We start from the raw sequence: 12,411 nt of genomic DNA on the forward strand, positions 1-12,411 counted from the left end.
ACTTTAAATAAAATAATTAAATTTGATTAAATACTTCTTAAAATACTTAATTTAATTAAAATACGTATAAAAATACGAGGTATTACAGCCTACCATCCTTAAAAGAAGTTCGTCCCGAAACTTGGGAAACGAAATTCAAAGTTTTTCCTCACTTGGTATAATATTGTTGTACTTTTTGTCATACCTTTACCTTTTTGTGTCTCGTTTAGAATACAATAACTCAAAATACTCGTTAAAATTGTGCAAAAAGCACAAAAATAACTGAAAATATAGGGAAAAAGCGTGAAATTCTACCACATTCTACCCCCCTAAAAGAAAACGAGTTACGTTCTCGTAACTCAACATACCTAAAATAACTCTGGGTATTTCTTTTTCATTTCATCTTCTGCCTCCCAAGTGGCTTCCTCATACTCTTGGTTAGACCATAGCACTTTCACAATCTTAACATTCTTAATGCGTATACTACGCACTTTACTGTTGAGAATTTTGACAGGTCTTTCTTCATATATAGGTTAAACTTTTGTCTAGCTCAATGGTTTCAGGTTGTAGCACATGGGATTTATCAGGTATGTACCTTCTTAATTAAGACACATGAAATACATCATGCACTTTGCTTAGCTCCATAGGTAAGGCCAATCTATAAGCTAATTTACCTATTCTTTGCAGTATTTCATATGGACCAATGTACTTTGGGCTCAGTTTACCTTTCTTTCCAAATTCATTACTCCTTTCATTGGTGATACCTTTAATAACACCTTGTCACCAACCTCAAACTCCTCCTTTCTACACTTCAAATCCGCGTAGCTCTTTTGGCGATCTTGCGCTACTTGAATCTTAGCTTGAGTTTCCCTTACTTGTTTCACTGTATTTTTGATCATTTGAGGCTCTAGAATCATTGTTTCACTTATATCGTTCCAACAAATTGGACTACGACACTTTCTCCCATATTATGCCTCAAATGGAGCCTTTCCAATGCTTACATGATAACTATTATTGTAGGAAGATTCAATCAAATCCAAGCTATCCTCCTATCCTCCTTGGACATCTATAACACAAGCTCTCAACACGTCCTCCAAGGTTTGAATGGTTCTCTCAGTTTGCCCATCTGGTAGGGTGAAACGCTGTACTCATCTTAAGTGTCGTACCAAAGTTTTCCTGTACACTTTTCCAGAATTTTGAAAGAAACCTGTAATCTCTGTCAGACACAATATCCTTTGGAACTCCATGAAACCTCACAACATTCTTGATGTAAGCTTTTGAAAGTTGCTCCATCTTCCAAGTCTCCTTCATTAGTATAAACACAGCAGATTTTGTAAGTCTGTCCACCACTACCCAAACGGTGTCATTTCCCCTCTTTGATTTTGGAAGGCAAGTCACAAAATCCATTGAAATGCAATCCCACTTCCATCCAAGAATTTCCAATGATTGCACAATTCCCTATGGCCTCTTGTGTTCTATTTTCACCTTTTGGCAAGTCATACACTTTGCTACAAATTCCGTAACTTAATTCTTCATTCTAGGCCACCAATACACCTTTTTCAAGTCCTCATATTGTTTATCCCCTTCTAGTTGTATTGAATAGGGTGTATTGTGTCCCTCTTCCATTATCTTTCTCTTCACTTCCTCACACTTTTGAGGTACACACCATCAACCTTTGTACCTCAAACTTCTATCTTCATGAATTTTGAAATCTGTAGCTTTGCCATGCTTTATTTTCTCACGAATCCTATCCAATTTCACATCTCCGGCTTGGTTTTCCCTTATCTCATCGAATATGGTTGGCTTCATAGTCAAATTCGCAAGAATGTCAGCTGGTACTCCCCATTCTACAACTTCTAAATTCATTTTGCTCATTTCCCTACATAACTCATCAGCCACTATCAAGGTATTTAATCCATGTCTGGTCTTACGAATTAGAGCATCTACAACTACATTTGCTTTTCCATCATGATACTGTATGTCTAAATCATAATCCGTCGTATACTCTAACCATCTCCTTTGCGCGAGAGTTCAAATCCTTTTGAGTGAAAATGTACTTCAAGCTCTTATGGTCTGTGTAAATTCTACATTTCACTCCATACAAGTAATGACGCCAGAACTTTAGTGCAAAGATAATTGCAGCAAGTTTCAAATCATAGGTTGAGTAATTTACTTCATGGGTCTTTAATTGCCTTAATGGGTATTCAATCACCTTTCCATTTGCATAAGCACACACCCCAAACCATTCTTTGATGCATCACTATACACATCATAAATACCACTATCATCTGGCAGTGTTAGCATGGTGCTGTAACCAACTTCTGTTTCAAGAGTTGGAATGCTTCTTCACACTTATCATCCCACTCAAATTTCTTGTCCTTCTTCATTAGAGTAGTAATAGGTTTAGAAATCTTTGAGAAATCTTTCACAAAACGCCTATAATATCATGCTAGACCTAGGAAACTCCAAACATCAGACACTGTTTTGGGCGTAGGCCAACCCTTCAGAGCTTCGATTTTGGCTGGATCTACTTCCACGCCATCCTTAGACACAAAATGACCTAAGAATAATGCTACCTTTTCCAACCAAAATTCACACTTCGAGAACTTTGCATAAAGATTGTTTTCTCTTAGTGTTTGCATAATTGTCCTCAAGTGTTCTACATGCTCCTCCTTGTTCTTCGAATACACCAATATATCATCTATGAACACTACTACAAACTTATCCATAAATCGATGAAACACCCTGTTCATCAAATCCATAAAGACTGTTGGAGCATTTGTCAATCCAAATGGCATTATCGTAAACTCATAGTGTCCATATCTTGTTCTAAAAGCATTTTTAGGAATGTATTCATCTGCAATCCTCAACTGATGATATCCAGACCTCAAGTCAATCTTAGAAAACACGGTTGTGCCTTTCAACTGATCAAACAAATCATCAATATTAGGAAGTGGATATTTTTTCTTTATTGTCACCTTAATCAATTCTCTGTAATCAATGCACAACCTCATGCTCCAATCTTTCTTTTTAACAAGCAGAACTGGTCCTCCCTAAGGAGATGCACCTCGGTCTGATGTACCCTTTAATTTGTCCAACAAATCCTACAATTTCTCCTTTAACTCACTCATCTCTACAGGTGCCATCCAGTATGGTGCCTTGGAATTAGTGTTGTCCCTGGGACTAAGTCTATGGCGAAATCAATTTCTCTCTTGGGTGGCATTCTAGGGATCTCGTCCAGAAATACATTCAGAAATTCATTCACCACCTCTATATCATCTAGCTTAGTTGCCTCCTCATGATCCATGTTTCTCACACTATAGAAGTACATTGGATGTCCCTTTTTCATGTACTTTGCCAACTTCAACACAAATATCAACCTAGGGAATTTGGCTTCGCCATGCATCCAATAAGTCACTGCCTCGCCCTCACTTGTAGTCATTTTCACTTTTTGCGATCGACAACTTATTTCTGCATTGTACTTGCTCAACCAATCCATTCCTAGGATGAAATCAAAATCCTTTAACCCAAACTCAATGAGGTTGGACTGAAACACTTTCCTTCGATCTCTAAAGGTACATTCCTAAAGGTTTTGGTACAATTCACTACCCCACTCGTTGGAATGGTTATTGGTAAATCTACTACTTCTACTGTTTTCAAACAACCTTTAAGTTTCAAAACAACTCTTTTTGAAATAAAAGAAAAAGTTGCACCGAATCAAATAAAACTTTAACAGGAATAGAGTGAATAGAAAAAGTACCAGTGATGACATCTTTTGTGGAATCAGCCTCATGCCTACTCAACACATTTAGTTTTCCTACAACTCCACTTTTCTTCTGATTATTCCCATTGTTGTTGTTATTGTTTTTCTTTGCTCCATTTTGCTGCGCTCCCTTATTCCCATTGAAGTTATTGTTGTTTCCATGAAAGTTCCTTTGGGTCCCTCCTGAATTGTTGTTTTTTTTTATTCCCATTAGAACCTTTGGAGAAACACTCGTACTCTCTATGCCCCAACTTTTTACAATCACAACAAACAATCATATTTCCATCACAGTCCCTTCCAGAATGGTTATTCTTGCACCTCTTGCAAAAATAACGCCTCTCAACTCTGTTATTCCCTTGGTTATTGTTTTTAGCCCCTCCACTGAAGTTACGTCCTCCTTGACGATTGTTACCTTGGGAATTATTATTATTGTTGTGGAAATTGTTATTATGGTGGTATTTTTGCTTCTTAAAATTGTTCTGGGTTACCCGTTGGTTCCCAGAGTTCTGTCCCACCTCTTTCCTCTTTTCTTTCACTTCCGCATCAGCCAATTCCTTCTTTTTCTTCACCTCCAAAGGATACAAGTGCGCGGCTCTACCATACACTTCATCCAAGGTTTCAAACACTTGTACACACAAATTCAACTGTAAATCACTAGTCAAACCACTCTTAAACTTCCTAGCCTTTGTCTTCTCCATAGAGACGGACTCTTCAGCAAAACGAGACAACTCAATAAACTTGGTATAATACTCAGTCACTGACATTTCCTCCATTCCGAGGTTTGAGAAATCCTTGGCCTTCTGCTTCTGTAAGAAGCTAGGGTAAAACTTGTCTATCACCTTCTCTTGGAACTTAGTCCAATTGAATCCAGGTAGCGCTCTAATAGTTCTCTAAGTTTGCTGCCACCAAAGATCAGCTTCACCTCTCAAGTAATAAGTAGCACAACCCACCTTAGAATTTTCTGGGCACCCAACTACCCCAAACATTTTCTCAAACTCCCTTAACCAATTTTCTAGTATGGGAGGGTCATGCTCTCCTTGATAGGTTGGTGGTTTTCTTTGGGCCACCTTCTTGAAAAGCTCACCCTGAGCATCCACATTGTTGGTTGAATTCCTAGCCAACTGTTGGGCTACAACTGCCAACTGTCTCACTACTTCATTCTAATCATTTCCATAATTTTGCAAATTTTTCTATAATTAAGTTGATTTAAGTTTTAGTACGAGTAATAATATGAATTGTGAATCACTAAACAGAGTACTCCTTGCTCAAAAATATTGATTTGTAATCATATATATATCACAAGACTTGTGATAAGAGAAAAGCATTTCCGTTCATATCCATTTTGAAAAGAAAAAGAGGTATAACCGCCTTCAACCCTTTAATGAAAAAGAGAACCACTTAGGGAGTAAAAAACTCTTTTGGGGATAAAGGGACTTGAACCCTCACGATTTTTAAATTCGACGGATTTTCCTCTTACTATAAATTTCATTGTTGTGAGTATTGACATGTAGAACGAGACTCTATCTTTATTCTTGTCCAATTCATTAGTTCTTCCAAAGATCTATCAGACTATGGAGTGAATGATTTGATGAATGAATATTTGATTCTTTTTTTCAACTTGAAATCGATCAAAAAAAATTCTTCCATTTATTACCAGAATTATTTCCCCCTGCCATTTTGCTTCTCCTGAATTAAGATCAAGGGTTTATATTAGAAATGGCTTTGGTTAGCTCTCAAGGCATACACTCATCTATTACTTAACACCCTTGAAACATTCACAATAAAATTTGAAGCTAACAAATTGGGATAGCAAAAGCTAAAAATACCCTGAATTTGTAGCTTTGTTAATCAATTATTGATTTCTAATCAACCATGCATTTAATAAAGCATCACATCAATAATAAAAATTAATTCCCATAGATCCCCATAGCTTAGAAATAATTTATTAGAATTAGCTTTCTTGGAATTTTAGCTATTGGGATGGTGATGTGAAATATAAGATCTTTTTGGAGAATAAAATGAATTGTTTATCAATATAATAATTTAAAAAAAAATAAATAGGATTTTTATTAATTAAAATAAACTAGAATTACCAAAATAATATTGAGTTCTAGAAACTTATGTACTACATAAGCTCACTGACTCACTGTGGTCATGCCACTTATTAATTCAAAACTAAAATAATAATAATTATAATAATAATAATAATAATAATAATAAAACGTAATTAAAACTGATTATCCATAACAAGGAAAACTATAAAATCTAATCCTTTAGGACATTGTCTCTCTTGTCAGTGGATTGTTTGTAGCTTTCAGGATCAAACTCAGAATCATCTGTCTCTTCCATAGGTTCAGGTGTTTCAGGTTCGGTTCTACTTGTACAAACTCTCCCTCTTCCTCCTCATAAGATGAGATATTTATAACAATCGGAGTTGGAGATGGATTTGGATTTGATATCTCCATAAGTGAACTATCTTCTTGTTGTTGTTCCTCATTTTCTGCTTGATTTTCCCCTGAAGAAGAAGAAGAAGAAGAAGAAGAAGAAGAAGAAGAAGAAGAAGAAGAAGAAGAAGAAGAAGAAGAACTCTCGAACTGATGACAAGGAGGAGGATTATTCCCTACCGTATTGTTATAATAATAATCAGGGTATGGAAGGTGCAAATGTTGACAATGTGCTTTTTCAACCCTAACGAGGTAATTAGTTAGGAATGCATAATCTGGATACCATTGACCATAATAATCTTTGTATTTGTGGTAGTTTGGGATGTCTCCTAGAAGATAAAAGTCAGAAAATCTTTCTTTGACAACAAGATAAGGAGGCTCTTCTGGGAGACAATGAACAATCATTATTGCGATCAGGGTTGTCATAAACCCTATCTCGTAAGACATTAGTCATATAGGAAAAAAATATCGGATCCTTTCTACATAATCATAGCGGTGTTCATTATATTTCTTACCGAGTGTGCCCAACTTGGTGAATTTGCTAGGTAAGATCGGAATCCTGTAAAGGAAAAGACTTAGAAAAGAGTTCCCTTCCAAAAAATAAATAAATAATAAAGTTCTTGCATGAATTAGGTTCAATGTTCAATCAAACAATTTTAATCATTCCTAATCACATAATTACATGCTCACAAGTAATCCATAAACATGATTAAACATCAAAAGCTAAATATTAATGCATACAAGAACATGATTATTTCTAACCTATACTCCAAATTTCTTTCCTACCCAATATCACCAACATGATTTTTAAGAGCTATTAACACATAATACTTACCTTAATCCTTGCTTTCCTGGAAAATGAACAAACTAAAAATATTTTTTGATTCCTTTTTAATTAAATTTCTCGAAATTAAATAAGAAATAAGACCAAAATTTCGGACCTCCCTACAAAAAATTTTGGACCTTCCCTCTTTAAAAAAACATTTGGACCATTTAAAAAAAAAATCGTGCCTTTAAAAAAAGGAAAAATTAGAAAAAATAATCCCAACATTCATCAATTTTGGTACAATAATCCCAACTTAGGATTATTCTAGAATAATCCGAACTTTAGGGGGGGGGGTCTTCATTTTCTTCAGTCCCAAACCGGTCAACGAGAGTCAACAACCTTTAATAAGAGGTCACCATGACACGTGTCAACTTGTCATTAGTCCAAATAAATAAATAAAATAAATTAAAAATCAGAAATAAAAAAAAATCCCCCCAAACCCCCCGACCACCACTCCCCACCCGCCGAAACACCTCCCCCTCCCTTCCCCCACCCACGAAACCCTCCCCCTCCCTTCCCCAACCCCGTAAAACCCTCCCCTCCTTCCCCCACCCCCGTAAAAACTCCCCCTCCCCTTCCCCCACCCTCGAAAACGGCCGGAAATTAAGTCACCTTGCCGTTTTCGGCGTTTTTGGGGGTGGGGGAAGGAGAGGGGAGTTTGTACGGGGTAGGGAAGGGAGGGGGAGGGGTTTCTGGGGTGGGGGAAGGGAGGGGGAGGTGTTTCGGCTGGGGTGGGAGGTGTTTTCGGGGTGGGGGAGGTTTTCCGGCTGGGGTAGGGGGTGTTTTCGGGGTGGGGCATGGGAGGGGCTGGTGGGAGGGGGTGGTTTGGGTGGCGGTTAAGGAGGAAGGGGTGGGTTTTATGTTTTTTTTTTTAATTTTCAAAGTTTTTTTTGTTTTTTTTTAATTTTGGACAAATCATGTGTTGACACGTGGCTTTTAAAAAACATAAAAAAAAATTAACCTTCTCAACAGGTAACCTGCCATTAGGACTGAAGAAAATAAAGACCCCTTAAAGTTCGGATTATTCCAGAATAATCCAAACTTGGGATTATTATACCAAAATTGATGAAAGTTGGGATTATTTTTTCTAATTTTTCCTAAAAAAATTTCGGACCCTATTAGAATAATAAAAAAAAATCGTTTAAATTTAATCAATTAATTTTTAATCCTCCCAAAATAAATTAAATAAAATAAAATAGAATCAAAAAAATTCTCTAAAAATTTAACCAATAAATAAGTACTTGGCCAAGTTTAAAACTAAAACACTTTAAAACACATTTTTGGCTTTAGTGGTAATAAAATCTCAACCAAAGCTCCCAGGTACCACTTTGTAACACCCTAGAAATCTCTTCCTTTTAAAATAACTGTTTTTCCCTGTTTAAAAGTTTAAATAGAAATATCTAAGATATTACCGCCACCGTGAAAACAGTTAAGGAAACTATCAAAGACACACAGCGGAAGACTAATTTCAAAACAATTCAAAACAAGTTAACTTAAAAAGTCAATCAACGAAAGTAAGTCAAACCAAAGTCAACAAAGTAAAATTAAAATCAACCTACTATTTGGAACCATTGTAGCCCCTTATTAAAAACAAAACAGAATTCAAAACCTTTTGTTAGTCACGCATAATAATAAAGTCATAAATAAATAAAGCAATAAACACATCATATACTTATAGAAACTAGCATGATTCGCTGTTCACTCATGCCCATTTATGAAAATGCTTCATCACCTGAAAAGCTTCTCTCTACTTGTTTCCACCACTCTCCATTAAAAATGGGTCATCATAGGGCTAAGATAAAGACAAGGCCAACAAACACACAAAACACGCAATCAGCAAAGTTGGGTACATAAGCGTAATAAACACACTAGCATACAATTTCCTATTGTTGAGCAATTAGGTTTTGATGATTATAAACTAATGATGATTTTCTATCTAACGTGTATGTTAAGTTGTGCATAGAAAGAGCAAGTTATGCTTGGAACAGGATACAAGGAACCTGAGTAATGACATGTATATATGTAAGGAAATTGAGCAATATAGGATAAGCAATAGAGGAACAAGAACAACGATAAGTGTTATGGTTGATAAGCATGATGATGGCTAAGGAACCATGAAGGTAACTATGTAAACATGTGTTTACATATGTTAGCTTCATAAGGTAAGTATCCTATACATATATAGGTTATGTATGTGTAGGAGTCTTTTAATTTAGTTTAGTTTTCTTTATTGTTTTTATAAATGAAAAAAACTAACCTTCTGTTTTACTTTGTTATCCTTAGAAGTTTGCTCAGTTTGTCATCATTAAAAAGGGGCAACTTGTTGACCCTTATGAGGTTTTGATGATGATAGTTATGATTAAGCAAACTTCCATTTAATAAGGATTTTCTAGTGTTGTGATGTTTGCAGGTTCAGTAAGCGTTGAGGGCTGAATTAGGAACTAAAACAGAGGAACTTTAGAGGATCCATGAGGATACAAGTAAAGTTAGAAACGGGTTGTAACGACCTGGTTCCGGTGTAATGCTGGGGCAAACCCTAAGATCCAGAATATATCAAGACTACAGGACTCCAGGACAAGAGTTTCAGAGAAGCAACATGAAGACAGAGAAATAGAAGTATATTGCTCTAGGATTCATGTAAGTATGTTGGACATAAAATTCGGTCTGGAATAAGTCTATATAGAACCAAGGTTAACTCCAAACAGTCAATGAAATTAGAGTAACTGACTTGTCAGGAACTTGGAGACTGTCAGAGTTCAGGAACCTAATAGGAACTTAAGTATTCACGTCGTTAAAAGTCGGTTTTAATGATATATATATTTACCTTATACGTGCATATCTTTTAGGGATTTGGTTTTACTGAATAAAGATATTTATCTTCTAATAAATCCCTTTTGGAAAAAGATAAGATTGTTTAAAAAGTATTTTAAACAAAAAGATAAGTTTTGAATAAAATCTGATTTTATGCTAAGTTTATCTTATTATTATTGACAATTTTTATTCTTAACAAAAAGATATATTTTCGGAAAACTGATTTTTAGAAAATATCTTTTAAACTTATCTTTTCATAAAATCTATCTTTTTCAAGATGAAATGAATAATTCGAGTGTACTATAAATATGCTCATATGCATTCATTCAAAGATGAGGCTGACGAAGTGTAGTGGTCGTGCTTAATGGTTTTATCCTTCACCACGAAGCTAAGTTAGTCCTCCTGGTCAAAGTTCCTATCAGGTTTTTGGTTACAGTACGTCTAGTGAGTTCCAGACAGATCTTGAGTGTTCAACATATTAGTTTTATCTCTTTATTCATAGATATGTATTTAGGGATATTCGATGAGATCTTGTAATGGGAAAAAGGGTTTTGAGTGTTTTGTATTTTGGGGTGAGATTGTGAATTCTCTTAAATTCACGCTTGTGTATGAGTTTGAAATCTCGTAAAATTCGAGTGGTAGTTAGTCACCCTGAGTGTGTCTTGGGTTGCACAGTGAGTGAAAGGAACCTGAGAAGTGTCTTAGGTCACTTAGGAAGTGTCCTGGGAAAAGGGAGAAAAAGGGTCCTGAGAGGTGTCTTAGGTCTGGTAGGAGGTGTCCTATCATATAGTCAAGTGTCCGTGGTGGAACTTGCAAAGCAAAGGTCTGTGTAATAGGTTGTACTAGGAGAGTTGCCTATTATAGTGGAATTTGTTTATAAGTCCCAATAGGGCCGAGGTTTTACTTCCAGTTAGGCACTGGATGGTATCCTCGTAAAACTTGTTGTGTGCTTTAAGTTCCTTTACGTTTTGTTTTTAATTTCCGCATAAGTTCCGCGATTGGAACCTACTACCATTCACCCCCCCTCTTGTAGTAGTTCATCTAAAATAACACCTATCAAATTAAAACTTACCTCGTTGCACCTGTTTTTCAAGCATACAACTTTCAATAAAATTTCTTACTAGACACTGCATAATTTATTTAATGCTGACTACGCATCGAACGGGTTTCCCACTTAACCTCCCCCAAATAAATTGAGGTTACTTACACGGGAGCTAACCGTGCCAGCATCAATAACCACTTATAGGTGGCAGAAATCCTACGCATAATTATAATAAAAGGAATGTACAACGTCCAGTAGAAGTTATGAACACATATAAAGTCACATAACTCCCCCCATATGTTCATAATCAAGGTATATACGTTCCAAGAATTTTGGTGCGTAATCTCTTTCACTTTACGTTATTTATAGATTATTAAACTTGGTGTTGACTCTCAAACCATAATCATTCAATCAACAATAATTATTCATACCATCAAATATACCAATTTAATTTTTGAATAATTTGTGACCATATAATATTTAATGTTGAATCATTTTTAATTCTACCTCGGTGCCAATGACACCTTAAACGCATAAAGCACCACAAATCCTATCCCTCGGTGTTAAAAACACCTAAAGTGCACTAAGGCACCAACATACAATTTATTCTTCGTGTACATAGACACTTATATAGCTCTTTCCTCATGTTTATAGCATCAATAAAAATCATATGAACCATAATAATGTTCCTTTTTAATATTCCGAACCAAATTAAACATTTAATTTAATTAAACATGCTCTCTAACATGCCACAAATAAATATGTGGTTCATAAATAATATTCCAAATAAACTATTTTTTCCATTCAATAATCCATCCCAAATAAATCATGCTTCATAATCCAATTACCAATAACGTCCAAATCATAATTTCCAATCCAAACCTAGTATGATACTACTTGCAATCAATTAAACACATTTAGCATGCTACTACATCAATGTAATTATGCTAAGTACGTGAACGTACCATGTATACGATCTTAAAATCGCTACGACTATAGAAATCGCTCACTTCAAATTCTCCTACTATTTAAAATCATATAAGAGTATTAAAATCCTTTCTACACAAATTTCCAGCAATATATACTATTATAAAAACCCTCATAATTTAATTAAAATAAGCTAAAATTATATTTAAATCCCCATACTTTAATCCCAATTAATGGGTAATTAAAATTCCTTAAAAAAACTTGATTTTAATACTCTACCAAAAATTTCAGCACTATATTTTAATTAAAACTTTTTGTAATTAAGCCTTAAAACACTTTAACCAAAGGTCTAAACCATTATACATCAAAACCCTTCAATAATTTATAAATCAAGAACCTAGGATTTCAAAATTGGGGCTTTTTAATTAAAAACATAATTTGAAAATTAATTAACATAATACTCATAATCAAACATCAAAATCAAATCCCAAAACTCATAATTAACAATTAGATTTAGGAATAAATTGGTTTTTTTTTTTTAAAAATAAAGATTAATTTTTTCTTTTCGAAAACCATGGCAACCGACAACCACCAGGCTGCTGCCGGCGGCGGTGGCTGC

This window comes from Chenopodium quinoa, unplaced genomic scaffold (assembly GCF_001683475.1).
Source record: "Chenopodium quinoa cultivar QQ74 unplaced genomic scaffold, ASM168347v1, whole genome shotgun sequence".
Lineage (NCBI taxonomy): Eukaryota > Viridiplantae > Streptophyta > Magnoliopsida > Caryophyllales > Amaranthaceae > Chenopodium > Chenopodium quinoa.